Below are 22774 nucleotides of genomic sequence, written 5' to 3' on the forward strand. Positions count from 1 at the left end.
AAAGTTTTAACATAATAATTTTTTTAAAAAAAGAAATTAACTACCAGTGGCCAGGCATGGTGGTTCATATCTGTAATCCCAGTGCTTTGGGAGGCCAAGGTAGGAGGATGGCCTGAGAAGAGCTGGGACCTCTTGGGAAGTGATTAGGTCCTGGGGGATCTGCCCTCGTGAATGGAGTGAACTAGCTTAGGTCCTTTTTGCTCTCTTGCTCTTCCGCCTTCCACCACTTGAGAACACAGCAACATGGTGACGTATTGGGAGCAGACAGCAGCCCTCACAAGATACCAATGCTGGTGCCTTGATCTTGAACTTTCCCACCTTCGGAACTGTAAGAAATAAATTTACACTCTTTATCAATTACTCGTTTATAGTATTCTGTTATAGCAGCACAGACAGACTCAGACAGAAATAACTAAAATTTTAAAAAATATATCTACTGGGGCCAGGCACCGTGGCTCATGCCTATAATCCCAGCACTTTAGGAGGCCAAGGCAGGCAGATCACTTGAGGTCAGGAGTTTGGGACAAGCCTGGCCAACATGGTGAAACCCTATCTCTAATAAAAATACAAAAGTTAGCCGGGCGTGGTGGCTTGTTCCTGTAATCCCAGCTACTCGGGAGGCTGAGGCAGGAGAATCGCTTGAACCCAGGAGGTGGAGGTTGCAGTGAGCCGAGATCATGCCACTGCACTCTAGCCTGGGCCATAGAGCAAAACTCTGCTTCCAAAAAAAAAAAAAAAATCTATTGGGTTTTAAATTATACAATCATTCTAGAAAATGTCTTACAATACAATGTTGTATAAGCTAAGTATAAAAAGTAAAAAGAGTAAAAATGGCCAGGCGTGGTGGTTCACACCTGTAATCCAAGCACTTTGGGAGGCCAACGTGGGCGGATCACAAGCTCAGGAGTTCGAGACCAACCTGGCCAATATGGTGAAACCCTGTCTGTACTAAAATACAAAAATTAGCTGGGCGTGGTGGCGCACACCTGTAGTCCCAGCTACTCAGGAGACTGAGGCAGAAGAATCGCTTGAACCGGGGAGGCAGAGGTTGCAGTGAGCTGAGGTCACACCACTGCACTCCAGCCTCAGTGACAGAGTGAGACTGCATCTCAAAAAAAAAGGAAGCGTAAAAATTTACAAAATCCACTTCCTTCCAGCCCCAGTTCTACAAAACAAAGGCCACCACTGCTGTTGATATGTATATATAAGCTTCATGAGGGTTTGTCTCTTTTCTTTAACATTATATGCCTAATTTTTGCCAGTGTCTAATGCATAGTAATCATTCAATAAATATTCATTGATTAAATGATTAAAGTAATGTTCTGCATGTATATTTTTTACTTTAGTATCACATTTAGTGTGTATATATAAGATTACATTGTATTCTATATAATTAATATATTATACATTATTTAACCAATGCCTGAACTTTTAGGCTGTTTATAAGTTTTCCTATAGCAAACAATGCTGATACGATCAATCTTTTATGCACATCTTTGTACTTGTGTGATTCTTTCTGAAGAATAATTTTTAGAACTGGAATTACAGTGTCAATGTGCAAACATATTAAACTTTTTTTAGTATTTCTCTCCTCTATTTTTCTATTTAGGGGGCTTTTTTTCTAATTACAAAAGTAGTGCATGTTTTCTGTAACAAGTCTAATTATAATGCTAAAAGTTACCAAACATTTATTGTGTACCAGTCACTATGCCAGGAGTTTTTGTGTATTACCTTATGTACTGGCTGGTTAGGCCAAGGGAGGGTAGCCCATGGAAAGCCCCAAAGTAAGGAAAATTAAAAAAAAAAATTCTTCTGCATGAGAACAGATGAGGAAATATTGTTTCAATGACAATACAGCAAGAATTACATGTTCTAGAATGCAGCCATTTGGTTCGGGGATGATGTGCCTTTCCAAGGATGGTTACTTTTTACAATAGTAAGTATAATTTTGGGAGCTGACCTTCTTGAGGATATAAAAGACCTAAATCCTACATTGTTGTGATTCTCTCACCAGGCAGACATCTCATTCTATATCTATGCTAACAACTAATTGTTAGCATCTCTGACCTTTGGAGACTTTTCCATAAAAAGACAAAGGAGGCAATGGGAAACCACACCTACCTACTTGCATTTTTATCTTACATAGACCTTCAAGGTAACTTAGTTTAAGCAGACTTAAACAGAATCCAGATCATTATTCTCATTCATCTTTTTGTTTTTGTTTTTTTTCTGAGATGTAGTCTCGCCCTGTTGCCCAGGCTGGAGTGCAGTGGCGCGATCTCGGCTCACTGCAAGCTCCGCCTTCCGGGTTCACGCCATTCTCCTGCCTCAGCCTCCCGAGTAGCTGGGATCACAGGCGCCGGCAACCACGCCCGGCTAATTTTTTGTATTTTTAGTAGAGACGGGGTTTCACCGTGTTAGCCAGGATGGTCTCAATCTCCTGACCTTGTGATCCGCTCGCCTCGGCCTCCCAAAGTGCTGGGATTACAGGCGTGAGCCACCGCGCCCAGCCTATTCTCATCCATCCTTAAGACTGGACTCTTTGGTCATTGTTAACTGACTTTTTCGTATAGGATAAATTCTTAAACATGAGATAGTAGTCAATTCTGCCCACATTCAGTTGTTGTTTCTGAATTTCCCACATTGCTTAAGGTCAACTCCACCATGACGCTATAAAAACACTTTTCTCCATTTTTTCATATATTTGTATAGGTTTGTTTTTACATTTAAGTGAATTTTAAAGATAAAACTTACCTATCTATATGGTATGAGGAAGGAAACCTCTTACTTTCATATACATAACCAATTATGTTACACTATTTATTACATAAACCATACTTTATCAATGATTGCAGTGCCATCTTTGTCATATATTAAGTCCTAACAAATACCTAAATATGTTCCTACAATCTCTATTCTATTTACAGATCTACTTGACAGCTGTCGAACCAATACATGCCATTCTGACCATAATACCTTTAAGATAAGTTTGACCATTTAACATAAGAAGTAATAACCAGACCGGGCTCAGTGGCTCACGCCTGTAATCCCAGCACTTTGGGAGTCCGAGGCGGGTGGATCACCTGAGGTCGGAAGTTCAAGACCAGCCTGACCAACATGGAGAAACCCCATTTCTACTAAAAATACAAAATTAGCTGGGCATGGTGGCGCATGCCTGTAGTCCCAGCTACTCAGGAGGCTGAGGCAGGAAAATCGCTTGAACCCGAGAGCCGGAGGTTACAGAGAGCCGAGATCGCACCATTGTTGCCTGGGCAACAAGAGTGAAATTGTCTCAAAAAAAAAAAAAAAAAAAGTGGGGAAAAAAATCTTCCTCAGCTGAAGAAAGAAAAAAAAAACAAAACTGACATGGTAGACAAAATAGTCTAAAGCAATTCCCTACTACAAAATAATGAGATCCTGCACAAAACAAAATGTTTATTGCTGGGCTTCCAGGAAATAAAGTAAACCTCTGACAGTAGGTCCAAACCTTGAACTGACACCAGAATAGAAGTCCTAAGAAGCTTAAAAAGTCAGCTTGTCCTGCAGGCATATGTGATATCAGCTCTGCAATGTAGAGTTCAAATTTTGGGTCAATAGAAAAAAAGTAGTAGAAGCTGAAGCTGAGCTTTCCTGATTAAAGAAAGGGAACAAAAGTGACTCCTAGCAGAAGCTATTCCACTCACAGTTTCATTCGATGGATTTTCTACAAGTTAAGGTTAATGAAATCTGACTGCCAAGCATACGTGTTAATGAGTTTCTTCTGAGTGAGAGCCAGCTGAAATCACAAACAACAGATTTGGACACCCTTAATCATTTTAATTATGTATAAGTTGTTTTAAATAAATAGGAGATCTTTTTTGTAGTTCATAAATGCGATAATTGGGTTTTCATGTTTATGTGTGAGATGTGCCTCCCTCAAACCTTGTTATGATGTCAGTACGTTACCCATCTGATGTGGAAGAAAAAGAAAACAAACAAGAAGAAATAAATAGGAGACATAAAGCAATAAATTACAGAAACACAAATATGAGGAATAAAAGATTATCCAAAATGGCCAGACTTTAGAAGAAGCCAAAGTGAATTTTTAGTTTTTAAAAATTGTTGAAGTAAAAATTTTAATATATGGATAAAAATTAGATACAGCTTAAAACAGAATTAGTAAACTGGAAGTTGAGTAGAATAAATTACCCAGAATACAGCCCTCTCACTCCCAAATGGATAGTGTGATAAGAGATAGAAGTGTATATATCTAATTCAAATCCAGAAGTAGAGAACAGATAAGACTGAGAAGTGGCAATATTTGAAGCTATTTGCGGGGCACGGTGGCTCACGCCTGTAATCCCAGCACTTTGGGAGGCTGAGGTGGGTGGATTACGTGGTCAGAGGTTCTAGACCAGCCTGACCAACATGGTGAAACGCTGTCTCTACTAAAAATACAAAAATTAGCTGGGCGTGGTGGCAGGCACCTGTAATCCCAGCTACTCAGGAGGCTGAGGCAGGAGAATTGCTTGAACCTGGGAGGCGGAGGTTGCAGTGAGCCGAGATCGCGCCACTGCACTCCAGCCTGGGTGACAGAGCGAGACTCTGTCTCAAAAAAAAAAATTTGAAGCTATTATGGCTGAGAATTTTCCAGAAGCAATGTATGACATTGATCCACAGATACAGATGGAAAATGAATACCAAGGAGAACAAATAGAAAGAAATCTACACTTAAACATATTTCTGTGAAATACAAAACACCAATGCCCCTCCCTACCACTCCCCTCACACACACAGAATGCAACTACTGAGATAAAATAGATTACCAATAATGGGATGACAATTAGAGTGATAACAGACTTTTTCACAATGTGGGAAGGCAGGAGATAGTGGAATAATATCTTCAAAGTGTTGAGAAAAAATTGTCAATCTCAAATTGCATACCCAGAAAAACTATCTAATTTTAGGAAATGCATTGTGAAGTATTTAGAGGTAAAGTACTTAAGAGTACAATAAATCTGTAACTTAACTTCAAACATTTAAGAAAAAAATACATAAATAAATATATGTGTACACACATATATATTTAAAGAGAGAGAGAAGCAAATAAGATAAAATGTTAACATTTGGAGAATCTTAGTGAAGGGGATATTTGGGAATTCTTTATGCTATTTTTACACCTTTAGGAGTATAAAATGATTTCAAAATTTCAAAAGATAAAACTTACAATAGCAATAATAAATATAAGTACCTAGAAATAAAAGATATGAAGAAGACTACAAAGGAGAAACACACTGCATTGATGAGAGAACACTTAGTATTATACAATGTATATAATTATACAATTACACACTACACTTCACAACATCCCCCACATTTACCTACAGACTCAATGCTTTTCCTATAAAAATCCCAAAAGGAGTATTTGAGTAACTTAAGCTGACTCTAAAATTTATGTAACAGATAAAAGACCCCAAAATAATTAAAATAGCCCTGAAGAACAACAACAACAAAAAACATGAGTGAGGACATGCCCTGTCAGATAGCAAGACTTATTATAGATGACATAGTACTTAACACAGCTTAGTATCAGTTCAGATAGACAAAGTAATCATCTGAACAAAATTGAAAGCCTGAAAAAAAAGGCCCACACTTATGTGGACACTTGATTTATGACAAAAATGGTGAACTATTCAGTAAATGGTGTTGGGACAATAGGTTATGAAAAAAAAAAAGAAAATCATATACTTATATACCATACACAGAAGAAGCAGTCTCTGCTGTATTATATACAAAACTTGAATTATCTTAGAGAACGTTATAGGATAATATTTTTATAACCTTAAGGTAGGGAAGTATTTCTTAAACAAGATTGAAAGGCACAGATAAATTCAGCTACATTAAAATTAAGAACTTTTAGCCAGGCACGGTGGCTCATGCCTGTAATCCCAGCACTTGTGAGGCGGAGACGGGCGGATCACTTGAGGCCAGGAGTTTGAGATCAGCCTGGCCAACATGGTGAAACCCCATCTCTACTAAAAAATACAAAAACTGAGTATTGTGGTGCACGCCTGTAATCCCAGCTACTCAGGAGGCTGAGGCACAAGAATCACTTGAACCCAGGAGGTGGAGGTTGCAGTGAGCCAAGATCACACCACTGCACTGCACCCTGGGTGACAGAGTGAGACTCTGTCTCAAAAAAAGAAAAAAAAAAGAACTTTTGTTCTTTAAAAGGCACCATAGAGAAATAAAGAAGCTATTTGCTACACTTATAATCATTGAAGGGTTAGTATCCAGAATATCCAAAGTCCAAAAAATTAGTAATCCGTAAAACAGTAAATCAGTAAAACACACATGATGCAATATAGTTCTGGACAGGAAGTATGAGCAGGCATCTCACAAAAGAGAAAATATGAATGGTGAAAAGAGATATGAAACTTCCTCAAACTCACTAGTAATTAGCAAAATAAGACCATAAGGAATTATATTTTACACCCACTGGATTGCCAAAAGTTAAGAAGCCTGAGTCTACAGAGTTGGTGAAATTTTAGATCGACTGTAACTCATATATACAATTGTTGGGGCTGGGCATGGTGGCTCACACCTGTAATCCCAGCACTCTGGGAGGCTGAGGCAGGAGGATTGCTTCAGACTAGACATTCAAGACCAGCTTGGGCAACATAGCAAGACCCTGTCTCTACAAAACAAAATAATAATAATTTAAAAAGTAACTGGGCATGGTGGTGCTTGCCTGCATTCCCAGCTACTTAGGAGGCTGAGGTGGAAGAATTGCTTGAGCCTGGGAGGTTGAGGCTGCAGTGAGCTGTGATAATGCCTCTATACCTCAGCCTGGGTGACAGAGTGAGACCTCATCTCAAAAACAATAAATAAATTAATTAAATAAATAAAACCTCATCTTGGTAAGCTTTTTCTCAATATATAGGTGACTATATTTCCAGATTTTTAAAAAAAATATGGTTTCTTGGCCAGGTGTGGTAGCTCACACCTGTAATCTCAGCACTTTGGGAGGCTGAGGCAGGTGGATTGCTTGGGCTCAGCAGTTCAAGACCAGCATGGGCAACACGGTAAAATGCCGTCCCTACAAAAAATACAAAAAACAAAACAAAACAAAACAAAAAAATTACCCGATCATGTTGGCACGTGCCTGTAGTCCCAGCTACTCAGAAGACTGAGGTAGAAAAATCGCTTGAGCCCAGGAGCTTAAAGCTGCAGTGAGCCATGATCATGCCACTGCACTCCAGCCTGGGGGACACAGTGAGATCCTGTCTCAAAAGAAATAATATATACATGTTTTTTTAAAGATATCTTTGGATTCTTTGAGGTTTTTACAGATACTAACACAATCTTCATCTCTTTAGCAAGGCTATCCACATTGACTCTGGATATATATCCAGGAGTAATTTTTAAAAGTTTACTTACAATCATAAAACTGTGTTTGCATTGCTCAGTAGCCCTGCATAGTTTACTAAAACAGTTCAAATCATTTCGACATAGTAACACCAGCTAATTATCACAAACTAATCACACTTGGAAGAATTGTTTCCTTGACTAACAATTGCCATATCTCAGAACCATTACTTCTCAATAATATAAGCTCTTGGTCATTAGGATTGAAAAAAGAGGAGATGGGCTCATCATCATCTTTGGAGAGACAAGCAGGGGGCAAAAGCAACAAGACTGCATGTCCTGGCTATTTTCCCCAGAATAGATTCCAGTTTGCCTTACTCCTAATATGGTCAGAATATAAACCAACACTTCACATTTGGTCTATTTCTTGCTTCAGTCATTACGCTTTCATTAGTGGACTTTTTAGTTTCTTTAATTCTTTATCTCTCACTAGCACTACTTTTTAATATTTCATTTTATAGTCTTTATTAGCTTATTGGTTGTATCTCTTTTTATTTCTTCTCTTTTGTCTGGGTTTGTGGCTTTGGGGTCTACAGTGTACATTCCTCACTTGTTCTTTTTTCTCTTTCTTTTTTACAGACATGATCTCACTTCCATCACCCAGACTGGAGTGCAGTCGTGCAATCGCAGCTCATTGCAGCCTGGAATTCCAGAGCTCAAGGGATCTTCCCACCTCAGCCTCTCAAGTAGCTGGGACTATGGGTACACACAACTACACCCTGCAAAGTCTACAGTGTACCTTCTTAACTTATCAGTCTCTTTTCAAATAATATTAGACTACCTTTCTATTGATTTATTTTTTAATCGAGACGGAGTCTTGCTCTCTCGCCCAGGCTGGAGTGCAGTGGTGCGATCTTGGCTCACTGCAACCTCTGCCTCCCGGGTTCTAGTGATTCTCCTGCCTCAGCTCCCAAGTAGCTGGGATTACAGGTCTGTGCCACCACGCCCAGCTAATTTTTGTATTTTTAGTAGAGACAGGGTTTCACCATGTTGGCCAGGCTGATCTCGAGCTCCTGATCTCAAATGATCCACCCAACTCAGCCTGCCAAAGTGCTGGGATTACAAGCGTGAGCCACCACACCTGGCCTAGACCACCTTTTGTATAAGAATTTGGCCTATTATATAAAAGCCTTACAACAGTGTGCTTCCATTTTTCTCTCCCAGTTTCTGTGCTATTGTTGCCTTTTACTTTACTTCTGTGTACACTTTATTCTCATTATTTACAGATTCTATATTTGTAAAGTCACCTACTTGCTATAATTTATTTGTAACTCCAAAATCTATATGGTAATTCTGTAGTTATTTGTGAACATGCTCAGAGCAGCAAAATCTTTGAGTCCCTTGAGGTTCACAATCCAATCAGAAGAAATAAGGCACTGCCTGTCTTCTTTGTTTCAGCTCTTCTAATGTAAATAAGTGTCCTATTTTTGGTCTAGTTATTGCCACATTGTTTATATGTTGTGCTTTCCATGTAGATGATTTCACTGTTTAAAGTGGCCCCCCAAAAGACTTGTATACTGAAAACTATGAAATGTTGTTGAAAGAAATAAGTAAATGGAAAGACATCTGGTGTTCATGGAAGACTTGATATTGTTAAGATGTCAATATTACCCAAAGTGATCTACAGATGCAATGCAATTCCTATCAAAATCCCAATGACATTTTTTTTTTGCAAAAATAGAAAAGTCCATCTTAAAATTCATGTAGAATCTCAAGGAACCACCAAATAGCCAAAACAATCTTGAAAAAGAAGAAAGTTAGAAGTCTCATATTTTCTGATTTAAAAATTTTCTGCAAAGGTATGGTAATCAAAATAGACTGGTACTGTCATAAAGACAGATATAGAGACTGGTGGAAGAAAATAGAGAACCCAGAAATAAACCCTCTCATATGGTCAAATGATTTTCAACAAGGCTGCCAGCCATACTCAATAGGGAAAGGACAGACTCCTTAACAAATAGTGTCAAGAAAACTGGATGTCAGGCCAGGCGCGGTGGCTCACGCTTGTAATCCCAGCACCTTGGGAGGCCAAGACAGGCGGATCACCTGAGGTCAGGAGTTTGAGACCAGCCTGGCCAACATGGTGAAACCCCGTCTCTAATAAAAATACAAAAGTTAGCCGGGCGTGGTGGCACATACCTGTAATCCCAGCTACACAGGAGGCTGAAGCAGGAGAATCACTTGAACCCAGGAGGTGGAGGTTGCAGTGAACCTAGATCGTGCCACTGCACTCCAGCCTGGGCGACAGAGCGAGACTCTGTCAAAAAAAAAAAAAAAAAAAGAAAGAAAGAAAGAGAAAACTAGATGTCCACATGCAACAGAATAAAGTTGGACCTTTATCTTATACCATATACAAAAATGGACTCAAAATGGATTAAAGATCTAAACACGAGGCCTAGACCTATAAAACTCCTAGAAGAAAACATAGGGGAAAAGCTTCATGATGTTGGATTTGGCAATGATTTAGTGGATATCACTGGATAATGATAAATATTAGATAATGATTTCTTCCTTTGGATATGACACCAAAAGCACGAGCAACAAAAGAAAAAAAAGACAAATGGAACTACATCAAACTCAAAAACTTTTGTTCATCAAAGGACACAGTCCACAGAGTGAAAAGGGAACCTATGGAATGGGAGAAAATATTTTGAAATCCTTTATCTGATAAGGGATCCAGAATATATAAACAACTACAACTCAACAACAATAAAAAAATCAAATAACCCATTTTAAAAGTGGGTAAAGGCATGGAATACTGTGTGGCTATAAAAATGAGTGAGATCGCCGGGTGCAGTGGCTCATGCCTGTAATCCCAGCACTTTGGCAGGCAGATAATGAGGTCAGGAATTCAAGACCAGCCTGGCCAACATGGTAAAACCCTGTCTCTACTAAAAATACAAAACAGCTGGCTGTGGTGGCAGGTGCCTGTAATCCCAGCTACTCAGGAGGCTGAGGAAGGAGAATCACTTGGAGCCGGGAGGCGGAGGTTGCAGTGAGCCGAGATCATGCCACTGCACTCCACCCTGGGTGACACAGCGAGACTCTGTCTCAAAAAAAAATAAAAATAAAAATAAATAAGATCATGTCCTTTGCAGCAACATGGATGGAGCTAGAGGCCATTATCCAAAGCAAATACAGAAACAGAAAGCCAAATACTGCATGTTCTCACTTATAAGTGGGAGCTAAACAATGAGTGCGCATGAACACAAATAAGGGAACAACAGACACCAGGGCCTACCTGAGGGTAGAGGGTGGGAGGAGGGTAAGGATGGCCAAACTACCTATCTGGTACTATGCTGATTATATGAGTGACAAAATAATGCGTACACCAAACTCCTGTGACACACAGCTTACCTATATCACAAACCTGCACATGTACCCCTGACCCTAAAATAAAAGTGAAAAAAATGGATAAAGGATCTGCTTGAGTAGACATTTCTCCAATGATAATACACAAATGACCATCAAGCATATGCAAAGATGCTCAACATGACTAATCATCAGAGAAAAGCAAATCAAAACCACAATGAGATATCACTTTAGACCTCTTAGAATATCAAAAACAACAAACAAGCAAAACCCCAGAAAACAGCAAGTATTGGCAGGAATATGGAGAGGCCTGGACCCTTGAACACTGTTGGTATGACTATAAAATGGTACAACCACGGTGGAAAACAGTATGGTGGTTCTTCAAAAAGTTGAAACAGAACTACCATATGGTCTAGCAATCCCACTTCTGAGTATATCTCCAAAAGAACTGAAATCAGGGTTTTGAAGAGAGATTTGCAAACCCCTATATCTAGCAGCACTATTAACAATAGCAAAGAGTTGGGAACAAACTAAATGTCCATCCATGGATGAATCAATAGACAAAATGCAATATGTATGCACAATGGAATACTATGCAGCCTTAAGAAGGAAAGAAATCCTGTCACATGCAACAACATAGATTACCCTTGAGGACATTATGCGAAGTGAAACAAGCCAGTTACAAAAGAACAAACACCGTGTGATTCTTCCTATATAAGGTATCCGAAATAGTCGAATTCATTGATATAGAAAGTAGAATGGCGGTTACCAGGGGATGAGGGAAAGGGAAAATGGGGAGATGTTGTTTAATGGATATAGAATTTCAGTTCTGCAAGATGAAAAAGTACTGGTGATCTATTTCATAACAATGTAAATATGCTTAACACTACTGAACCGTATACTTAAAAAAGGTTAATTATGGGCTAGGCTTGGTGGTTCATGCCTATAATCCTAGCACTTTGGGAGGCCGAGGTGGGTGGATCACCTGAGGTCAGGAGTTCGAGACCAGCCTGGCCAACATGGTGAAACCCCATCTCTACCAAAAATACAAAAATTAGCTGGGCAAGGTGGTGCGCACCTGTAATGCCAGCTACTCGGGAGGCTGAAGCAGGAGAATTGCTTGAACACGGAAGGTGGAGGTTGCAGTGAGCCAGGATTACGCCACTGTACTCTAGCCTGGGCGACAGAGCTGGACTCTATCTCCAAAAAAAAAACATTGTTAATATGGTAACTTTTATGATTTGTTTTTTAACCACAATTTTTAAAATCTTATTTTAGTGTATATGTATAACTAAGATATACAGAAATTCCTGGCTCAGTGACCCTTCCAGATGCTTTGCCTTTGGGGGAGAAATCAAGTAGAAGTTCGGAGGGGCTAATATAGTTACACAGATCATAAAATATGCTGTGAGAGAAAAGAGGCAGAGTTGTTTGTCTATTTTGTGTTTTGGGCTCACATTTGCTCAAGAGCTTTATGTTTATCAATCAGATAATTAAAGAATATTTGCTTAAATATCACTTTGGTTTGCTGAAATCAGCACAGCCTAAGGATAAAAACCTAGTTTTTCCTCAAATTTTGTCATTACAGGTTGAATTAAGTGTGTCCCCTCAGATTTACACATTGAAGTCATAACCCCCAGTACCTTAAGATGATACATTTTATGTTGTGTTTTTTACCACAATGAAAATTTTAAAACTATTTTAAAAATAAATAAACTCAAAATGGATCAAAGACCCAACTATAAACTATAAACTCTCTTAAAAGAAAACATCAAACTGGCCGTGGTGGTTCATGCCTGTAATCTCAGCACTTTGGGAGGCCAAGAAGAGTGGATTGCTTGAGTCCAGGAGTTTGAGACCAGCCCAGGCAACATGGGGAGACCCCATCTCTATAAAAATACAAAAATTAGCCAGGCACAGTGGCGGACGCCTGTAGTCCCTGCTGTTCAGGAGGCTAGGGTGGAGGATCACTTGAGCCTGGGAGGTAGAGGCTGCAGTGAGCTGTGGTCACACCACTGCACTCCAGTCTGGGTGACAGAGTAAAACCTTGTCTCAAAAAAAAAATTAGGGAAGAAGCTTTATGACATTGGGTTTGACAATGATTTATTGGATATGACATCAAAAGCATAGGCAACAAAAGAAAAAATTGACAAGATGGACTTCTTCAAGATTGAAAACTTTTGTGCATCAAAGGGCACTATCAACAGGGTGAAAAGGAATCCACGAAATGGGAGAAAGTATTTGTAAATCACATATCTGATAAGAGATTGATATTCAAGATATATAGAGAACTCTCTTAAAATGCAACAACCAAAAAAACCAACCTGATTTTAAAATGAGCAAAAGATTCAAATAAATGATTTTCAAAAAAAAATACAAATGGCCAATAAGTACATTTAAAAATGGTCAACATGAGGCCAGGTGCAGTGGCTCACCTGTAATCCCAGCACTTTAGGAGGCTGAGGTGGGAAGATCACTTGAGGCCAAAGTTCAAGATCAGCCTGGTCAACATGGTGAAATCCCATCTCTACTAGAAATACAAAAAAAAAAAAAAATTATCTGGGCATGGCAGTACATGCCTGTGGTCCCAGCTACTCAGGAGGCTGAGGTAGGAGGATGGCCTGAGGCCAGGAGGTGGAGGTTGCAATGAGTCAAGACCATGCCACTGCAATCCAGCCTGGGTGACAGAGCAAGACCCTGTCTCAAAAAAATAAATAAATAAAAAATAACATCAGTAAGCATTAGGGAAATGAATAACAAAACACAGTAAAATACCACTTCACATACACCCATTAGAATGGCTATTACTTATTATTTTAAAAAATGACAATAACAAATAATGTGTTGGTGAAAATGTGGAGAAACAGGAACCCTTGTGCATTGCTGAGGAAAAATGTAAAATGGAGCAGCTGCTGTGAAAAACAGTATGGCAATTTCTCAAAACATTAGACATAGAATTACCATAAGATCCAGCAATTCCACTTCTGGGTGTATACCCAAATAACTAAAATCAAGGTCTTAAAGAGACATTTGTACACCTGCGTTCATATCACACTGTGATTATAGCATTATTCATAATAACCAAAAGATAGAAGCAACCCCAGCGTTCATCAATGAATGAATGAATAAACAAAATGCAGCATATACATACAAGGGAATATTATTCAACCTTGTCACAAAAGGACAAATATTGTATGATTCCACTTATATGAGTGTGGGAACAAGAGTGACTTCTGACTAACCCTGAGTCCAAAAATGCCTCCATAATGTCTAGCTGTCATTACTTTTTGTGTAGAAACAGCTAGTCACTGTAAGTTTCCTCCAAAACAACACTTAATGCTGTTACAAACATCATAGGCTAGGATTCCTGTAGCACCTATACATTCCTTCCAGAGCACATATATTTATATATTTCCCCAAGACATCAGCCTCCCCAAGGATCTGGGAGGTTGTGGTGCTAAGATCTACCTGTCTTGCAGCCCCCAAGACCATGCTTCTGTCCATAAGTTCCCCTGATAAATAATCTCATACCAACAAACTGGATTTGTCTGCTTCCTTCTTTGATTTCTTCACTTCTTTGGTATTTGGGGATCTCTTTGCATATACAGCCCTTTCACAGAACAATGAGGTACCTAGAGTATTCAAATTCATAGAGACAAAAAGTAGAATGGTGATTGTCAGGGCAGAAGGCACAGAGGACAGGGGAGTTATTGTTTAATGGGTATGGAGGTTTCATTTGAGAAGATGAAAAAGTTCTAGAGATGGGTAATGGTGGTGGTGGTGGTTGCAGAATAATATAAAAATACTTAATGGCACTGAATTGTACACTGAAAAATAATTAAAATAGTAAATTTTATGCCATATATATTTTTCACCATAAAAAAATGGCTCCCAGGGGCAATTGTAAAGTTATATCTGGTATTCGTAGTACGAGAAGACATGGATGTGCCTTATGTGTGTGTTAGATGAACTTTGTTCAGACATGTTGGCTGTGAGCTCCATGTTAATAAATCAGTGATATATATTACATAAGCTGTCTTTAAATAGAGACACACATAAAACAAGGTTATGTGTTGATTGCTTGACAAAAGTGTTGCAACCAGAGGTTTACAGAATCTAACTCTGTATTTCCCCTGTGAACAATGTTCAGTGTTCACGAATTCATCATTTTCAACAACTTTACAGAGCAAACTATCATGACTAAAAAGAATCAGCTGGGACAGACGCAGTGGCTCACACCTGTAATCCCAGCATTTTGGGAGGATGAGGTGGGATGACCGCCTGAGTCCAGGAGTTCAAAATCAGCCTGCGCAACATAGTGAAACCCCATCTCTAATTTTTTTTTGAAAAGTAAAAAAAAAAAAACCAACAAAAAAACTGTATGTTATAAACTCCACTATATATTACTATTTTTGCTTTAAAATATTCAATTATCTTTAAAAGAGATCTTTTAAAAACATCTTTTATATTTACCCACATATTTTTTATTTGCAGGCATGTTCCCATCTACGTCTTTGCACTTGTTTCTACCTCTGTCTGGAATTCTCTTGCTCCAGCAAGCCATGTGATCAGTTCCCCACATTCTCTTTAGGTCTCTATTCAAAAGTCACTTTTTCAGTTAGACCTTCCCTGGCTACTTTATCTAAATAGCTATATATCTTCACATCTATTTCCTTATTTAACTATCAATGTCCTTATTTAATTCTCAACTATTAATTATCCTTATTTTACAAATGAGGAAAATGGAAGTCAGAGGGATGAAGTGAATTGCCCGAGGTCACACTGCTAGTAAATGGTAAAGCACGTAGATTGTCTCCAGAAACTTCTCAATATATTTACCTTATGTACATCATATTTAGCCTATATAAACATTTACATATATTTATCATGTGTATACACACACCTATAGATATATCCCATCTTCAAGCTATATTTCATCATAGCTGTTTCTAAGTCCTCCATGATTGATGCAACTGGTAGAGACTTGGAAGTAAGATGATGCACTGACACAGCTAGCATTTACTGGGCATCTGCTAATAGGTGCCAGGCGTTGTGATGAATGCTAAGGATATAGAGATGAAAGATGCAGTTGCTGTCATCAATGACCTCACAGTTGGGAATAGAGAGAAGACAGACACTTAGAAGTTCCATGGAGAAAGAACTAGGTAGGACCCAATGGATAAAAAATACGGAATGAAGATTCTAATCCAACACAAGAAAGTTTCTAATGGTCAAAGCTGTCTGAAAATGAAATGGGTTAGAGGGTGGAGTTCCTCTCACAGGAGTTGTCCCAGCAAAAGTAGGGTGACCGTTGAGCTGGCTGTTATAGAAGGGATTGACTTAAACATAACATGGCTGATCAGGAGCCAGGTAACCAATGTGAGCTAGGGTTTTTAAAGACACTTTTCAACAAAGCGACTATTTGCAGAGATGTGTGTAGGGCTAATGGAACTAACAAGAATTTTGATGCACTCAGGGGACTAGCAGAAACTAGAAGGCATTTCCACTTCATGCCTGAAGGCACAGGGGGCGTCTGATTAAAAGCCAGAGCCTAGGAAAATAGGCTCTCAGAGAGAAAAAGAATTTCTAGAGAAGCAGCAACTGCCAGAACTGGAACAATACAACATTCCCAGAAACAATATACCTGCACTTCTCTATCCTTAGGTTGTTCGGTTATTTGCAGTGCCACTTATTCACCAAATGCAAATGGAAGCCAGACGCAAGCGCCTGCCAGTGACGCAGTTGATAAAGGAACTAATACTGTCCACAAAGGTCAGTGTCCGAGGGCCCCCAGCAGGGCAGAAGAGGGCGAAATGGATCCAGATGGAAAACGCAGGATAATCAGCAGAGTTGGTTTTAAGGGCCCTTTATTTATTCAGAGGCAAAATTTTCTTTCCCTTTAGACTCTACAAATGAACAATCGGGAAGCAAACCTCAACTGTGGGGTGAGTGGCGCGTGGAGAAAATTGGAGCTGAGTGGATAATCCGGCTATGCCCTTCCCACGTCTCTTTCCCACGCAGCGTCACCGTCGTGCTCTCCAGTGCACACCACCAGCCATCCCTGCCCTGGCGCCCGGACGAAGCTCACGGGCTGGGGAGCCTCTTTCCTGCGCCGGTGATCAAGGGCGTCCCAGCCCACTGAGGGCCAGGAGGCGAGGCTTGGGCACACGTCCCTTCCCGCCCGGACGCTGGTGCCCGCGAGGTCCTCTTGGCCCTGCTGGGAGCGCAGGGGTCGCGGCAACCATTCTGAACCCCGGCTGCCAGACAAGCGAGGCTTTCCACGTGGGCAGAGGCGACGTTGTTCAGGTGGCAAGGATCCAAGGCTGAGCCTTCCTCCCTCTGCGTCCACCCACCGCCCCTCCCCACCCCCGACCTAGAAAAGGACACGCACACAAAAAACTTTCGCCACACTATTAATATATTCGCGTTTCCTCCCACTTTCCCAATGGGCTACCAGCTGCAGAACTCCTGAATAGAAAGCTTAATTGTGCTTTGTCATGCAGAGTACCTCGATTTTCTATAGAAGGTTACAAAGGGCCATTTGAAGTATTTCTTTCTCGCCTAATAGTGAACCATTTGCATACGGCACCTCTGCGCCTGCCAGACCCAGGTAGCTGCGCCGAAGCTCCGGGGGCCCCGGAGTAACAAAACCCAGGGCGGTTTCCAAAGGGCGCCCTACCCCGCCTCTCGCCCAGCGTTTGGACTTTTCTCTCCAATTCCCTCGGGTCACTGCCCGCCCTAGGCAGCTGATTTGGAGGACGCGAAATATGGCCTGCAGGCCGCGGGTGCCCAGCCCGTCCGTCTGATATCTTGGAGGCCTCGGGCCATCCAGGCCCTTCTAGCCTGGACCCGAGCCTTTTTTAGGCCGGGTCTACCGAACCCAGGTGGTGTTTTTCATCTACTATCTGCAGGTCCAGAGACCAGGCCTTTGCCCACGCGGGGTCCTCCACCCACTTGCTTCCCACGTAAGGCCCAAGTGAGGCGCTGAAGAACTGGAAGGTGATTATGATTTCGATACCACGCTGTTCGTTTCTCCTGGTTGATTGACAGGGCTGCGTTCAGAATATCTTTTCTTGTTGCTTGTTTTGACAGTTCAAATCCAGGTCTGTGTGACATATAAAGCTAATAAAATTCTAATTTCATTGTTAATCTTATTTCATTGCAGTATAGGTTTTTACCCTCACACCTGCATGGCAGGGTGTAATTCCATTAATAAAAAAAATCAACATATTCATTGCATGTCTTTTCCCTGATGATATATTGTGAGCAGTGTGAGTTGAGAAAGAGCCATTTATTCCCACCGTGAATGAGCCTGCATGGGGCGGGAGCTTCACCTGCCCCTCAGTCAATTAGGAATGTATCGAAAAGTCTAGCAGAAAACGAGTTAAATTAACCGTTGGCTAATTTCCTTATGTCCCTCCTACATAATCCCCCCTTTTCAGCTTGCCCCAGAAATTACCACATGTTGCAAGGTTCAAATAGTGCCTAATGAAACAGTGACTAAACGCTTCTCCCTCCAGCGCCACCGACGGGGGAGCCCTTTCGCCGGCCTTCAAAGCTTGCAGGATTTCGTGGTTCTGGTTCCCGTAACCAAGAAAAAAAAAGAAAAAAAAGAGAAGAAAAGAAAGAGAAAGAAATTTTTGACAAGCAGAAAAAAGAAAATCTAAGCTGTCAAGAACTCTCGATCCAGCGAGTGAAACTACATTAATGCCCACCCACTTCCTGCCACCGACGATGCAGTGGGATTCCGAGATGCCTGTGCCCGCAGTAGAGACCCAAGTAGGAATGGCAGCTTTAGCATCCTCCTCTTTCCCCGGAGAGCTAGGAGGATTGAGCCATGGCCAGGGGAGACTGGATGGGGAAAACGGCCAGGAGAACAAAGGGTGGGGGTGGGGGCGGATATCAAGGCAGAAGGAGATGGAGACAAGACAGAGAAATGCAGACAGAGAAAGATCACTGAGGAAGCAGATGCAAAGGCAAAAAAAAAAAAAAAAAAAGACAGAGTGACAGCAAACACACCTCTAAGTCTCAACTCCCTTATCCCGAGTTAAAACTACATGTATGGCTTAAGCAACTCATCAGCCTCTAGCCAAAGGCATTTTGAAGCCTTGACATTCAAAATCCTAATAATTAATCATTCTTATTAATTAATTAAGGAGGAAAGGAGGAAGGTGGCTGGCTGCTGCTTGACCCCAAACAATCTAAATTAGGGTTTGTGAAGGAAGTCTCCAAAAGCATGCACTCCCTCTCCTTCCTATTCTTTCTTTTTCACACTCTCAAAAATTTCCATTATAATCCTTCAAGGTCTGGGGCAGGCAGAGCTTCTCACCCTGCTCCATCCCTTCCCAGCAAACTGAGACCAAGCTGGCTTCTGCTCCTTGGAGCCGGCTGCCACTCATAGGCAGGGAGCTCTTTCCCATCGGGAGCAACTCCCACCTGCCTTTTTTCTCTGCACCTGCTGTGGGTGGTTTCTCCTTGAACTTCAGAAACCAAGTAGTTGCCTAGAATTACTTTCGCCACAGTGCTCACAGGCTAAATATTACTACATTCTCTCTCTCTCTCTCTCTCTCTGTCTCTGTCTCTCTCTCTCTCTCTCTCTCTCTCCTCTTCTCTCTCCTCTCTCCCCTTGCCTCCCTCTCGCTAGAGACTTGAGTCCCCTATTTGAAATGGTGCAGCTAATACAAAGTCATCAAAGCACTATGGTTCTTGTCTTAAAGTGACAGCCTGCTTTATGAGACTGTCTGAAATACTCCCCTTGCTTTTCAATGTCTCTCTATCCATCTTTGTCTGCTCTTCAGAAAAGGGGACAATATAAAGCCCAGCCTGGCGAGCTCCCCACGCTCAGGCCCGGGCAGTGCCAACCTCCTCCTTTAAGCAGATTGAAATTGTCACTGCTTCATTAATCTGAAACTAGTTACTTTCCTAAGCACACAGCATACACTTCCGATCTGTTAGGATTCACTCAGGGGAGCCCCTGGGGCCTTCCTGAGTTTGCGATTTAGAAGGCTCAACAAAGATACAGCAAGGGTTCAGGAAAACATAGGGCTCAGCTTGAAGAAAAGCAGTGCCCAGTACCAAAGGGCGGCATTGACATCAGTATATTAACAGAGCACAAAACACTATTTTCCGAGACAATGGGATGCCCAGGATTTTGGAGGGTACACTTGAGAATAAGTAGTCTGGCTATGGCAACAGACAAGGTTATCTGTTGCCACATGAGCAGCACTAGAGGTCTCACAGGCCTCAGAATTTTTTTCCCCAAACAGAAGAAACTGGAATCCAAATTTCTTTGCAAGTTGGAGTTCTGCTGACTTTTTTTTTTTAGTTTTTTTTTTTTAATCTGAGTTCTGATTCAAGTCTGATTCTAAGAGATGTCTTAAGTTCTGTGCTTCTTTGGCCCCTCCCTTAGTTCCAGCCTGTGTTGCCCACTCCAAGTGCCAGATGTTGGATGTAGAAGCCTCGGGTCCTTATAGAGTTTCTATGAGACAAGTTGCCCCTTTTCTTCATACCCCCACCATTAACAAAAGACAATACAAAGGATTCTATTACTTTTAATATTTCTAGCTGGCTTAGAATAGCAAGTTTTTGGGTTCTATTCTATGTAGTTTAGGGAAGAGACGTAGGCATTTTTTAAGAGAAGCTCAATTTTCAGTAATGTGAGCCTAAAGATTTATAAAATAGATTTATATTAAATTATGTTAATAGACGCCTAGTAAATGCACCATTTAATTGCATGGAAAAAATGTTCCCTTTTAAAAGGTCTGTCACCTTAACAGGTACATTCAAAGATTTCCTGTGAATAATGAAAATAGGAACAATTGCTTTGATGCACTGAACTGCATTCATCGTCTAGGACAGCTTTGGGCTGTGTTTGGAGAAGATGGGAGGAGCTCTTTTGAAAGGAGTGATTGCTCCTTTAAACCTGATTTCCTCTAGCAAATAGGTCCTATTGGAGTGTCATTCTCCTCCCCTCTCTCACACCCATAAGGCTGGGCTTGAGATCATGCCCCAGAGCTCTTCTCCATGTCTCCCCTCCATGTTCAGACTGTTTTTCCTCCCCACAACCCAACACTGAGCACCTCCCCATCTCCCTCAAAGAAATCTCTCAAGGAGTGCCATTAAAAGCGAGTGGAACCTGCAGGAAAGGTATAAGTGGGAAACAAAAAGAAAAAGAAAACCTGGCTAAAAATTACTCTTTTCCACCTACATCACCACCATCAAAGGACCCTCTCTGTCTCTTTCACACACACGTGTGCCTCATGCATGCACACACTACACACATGTACAAAGACCCTGTTGCCCTCTGTGACCGCTTTTAGTTAGAACCACCACCTTTCTGGCAATTGTCTGACCACAGTTAGAGTGTGCCAAGCAAACTGCATTTCTAATCCTGACCAGATATAACTGGACAGAATTGGTGGGGCGTTGTGGGTTAGCGGGGTGGTGGTTGGCAATGAGGAGATGGAGGGGGAGGTCAGAAATCAAAGACTTCACATCCCCAAGTGTTTTGTCTCTCCTAAAATTATTAGATATTCTTTAGGGGAGTGGGGAAGGGACTGAGCTATGATGACCGCTTCAGAATAAGGACCCTAGAGGAAAAGAGGTCTATGGGCACCAATGTCTCCATCATGCAGGCCCACTGACACCCTAAGGATGGGCTACTGGGTCACTTTTGCTTTTGGCCTAGTTTGCTATCAGTATCAGGCCCTTGGCCTTAGGCATTTGTTGGTGGCTGAGTGGGAGAGTGAAGGGGAAAGTCTCTGTTCCTCCTCTGTGCTCTGAATGTCTGGGCTGGGCCAGGGCACATGGGTGAGAGGTCATCCTTCCTGCTCTCCACTCTGCCTTCCACCCCCAGCTCTTTTCCTGTTTAAAACTAACATGAGACTTGTTCTCAAAAAGATGAACTCAACCACACTCACGGCGGGTGCTACCCACTGATTTTCTCTTGGTGGAGCAAGTTCCTGCTTTCTAATTCTCATTTTCATTCTCTTTCTTTCCATTCTTTCTTTCTTTCCATGACCTCTCTAAGAGGTCATGCTCTGGGGGAACAGAGTTCTGTTTCTGTTTTTCAAGTGGGGCATAATGGAAACTAGTATCTAGTGCTTCCCAGGTAGAGAAATTGTCAAGGGTGACCCCATACATCTTAAACTTTCCTCTTAAATGGGTGTTTGATATCAAGATTATTTAGCTGAGAATGTGAGTTTCTGAGGGTTGGCTTAAATGCTCTTAAACTAAAGTGAAACTGTTGGTCTTTAGAATCAGACCGACTCCAAAATACCAAAGCATTATTCCGATTTGAAAACTTCAAAAACATCAACTGATATTTTTTGAGGAGTGGGGATAGGGGAACATGTAAAACTTATTCTAGAATAGTAGGAGACCTCATACTCCATTCTGAAAGTGACCAAAGAAGTCCACTTTGCATCGGATGTCCTAGAAGGAAGACCTCCCTGGGAACCCTGGAGAACCTTTTCTTCTATGGAGAGTGTCCCAATATCTAAATAGGTATCGCTACGCTTTTTTTTTTTTTTTTTTTTTTTTTTTTTTTTTTTTTTTGCCTCTGGGCAGAAATACTTTGTTTATTCCCCTTTCCCTAGGGAACTTCCCCAAAGATCGAAGCAAGAGGGGCTGGGGCCATCCAAGCAGATCCAAACCATCTAAACAGGGTTGGCGCTGCGGCTATCTGCGGCATGGCAGAGCTGGGTCCACCGCGCGCGGTACCAGGTGTTCCAAGTGCGTGGCTCCGCAGGGCCTGGGAGCCCGGGGCCGGGAGAGGCTTAAGAGACTGTGATCGGGGCTAGTCATGGACATAGGGGAGGGCTAAACCCGAGCGCTGAGCCCCAGAGGGGCCGGGCTGGGTAGACGGAACGGGGACCAGAGGGGTCTCCCCACAGCCCAGAGGAAGCTTAGCTTTGGGCAAGAGCGCAAAGAGCTGCAGCAGGCGCTCTTTGTGCTTCTTATTTCCCCTGGTGGAAATAGTCTGCTTAAACTCCTGTTCTTTGCGCCTGCAAACTCCCTTCCTCCCACCTCTGTTCTCGCGCGCGGAGAGGCCTGC

The 22774-nt window shown here is 41.5% G+C and overlaps 1 non-coding gene across 1 annotated transcript; it reads left to right on the forward strand.

Moving 5' to 3' along the window:
* The first annotated feature begins 3850 nt into the window (after positions 1-3850).
* Positions 3851-3955, forward strand: LOC115934488 (small nucleolar RNA U13). Its single transcript, XR_004070279.3, has one exon. It is a non-coding gene; the product is annotated as a small nucleolar RNA U13 (small nucleolar RNA).
* Positions 3956-22774: the final 18819 nt, after the last annotated feature.

Source organism: Gorilla gorilla, chromosome 3, assembly GCF_029281585.2.
Source record: "Gorilla gorilla gorilla isolate KB3781 chromosome 3, NHGRI_mGorGor1-v2.1_pri, whole genome shotgun sequence".
NCBI classification, from domain to species: Eukaryota; Metazoa; Chordata; class Mammalia; order Primates; family Hominidae; genus Gorilla; species Gorilla gorilla.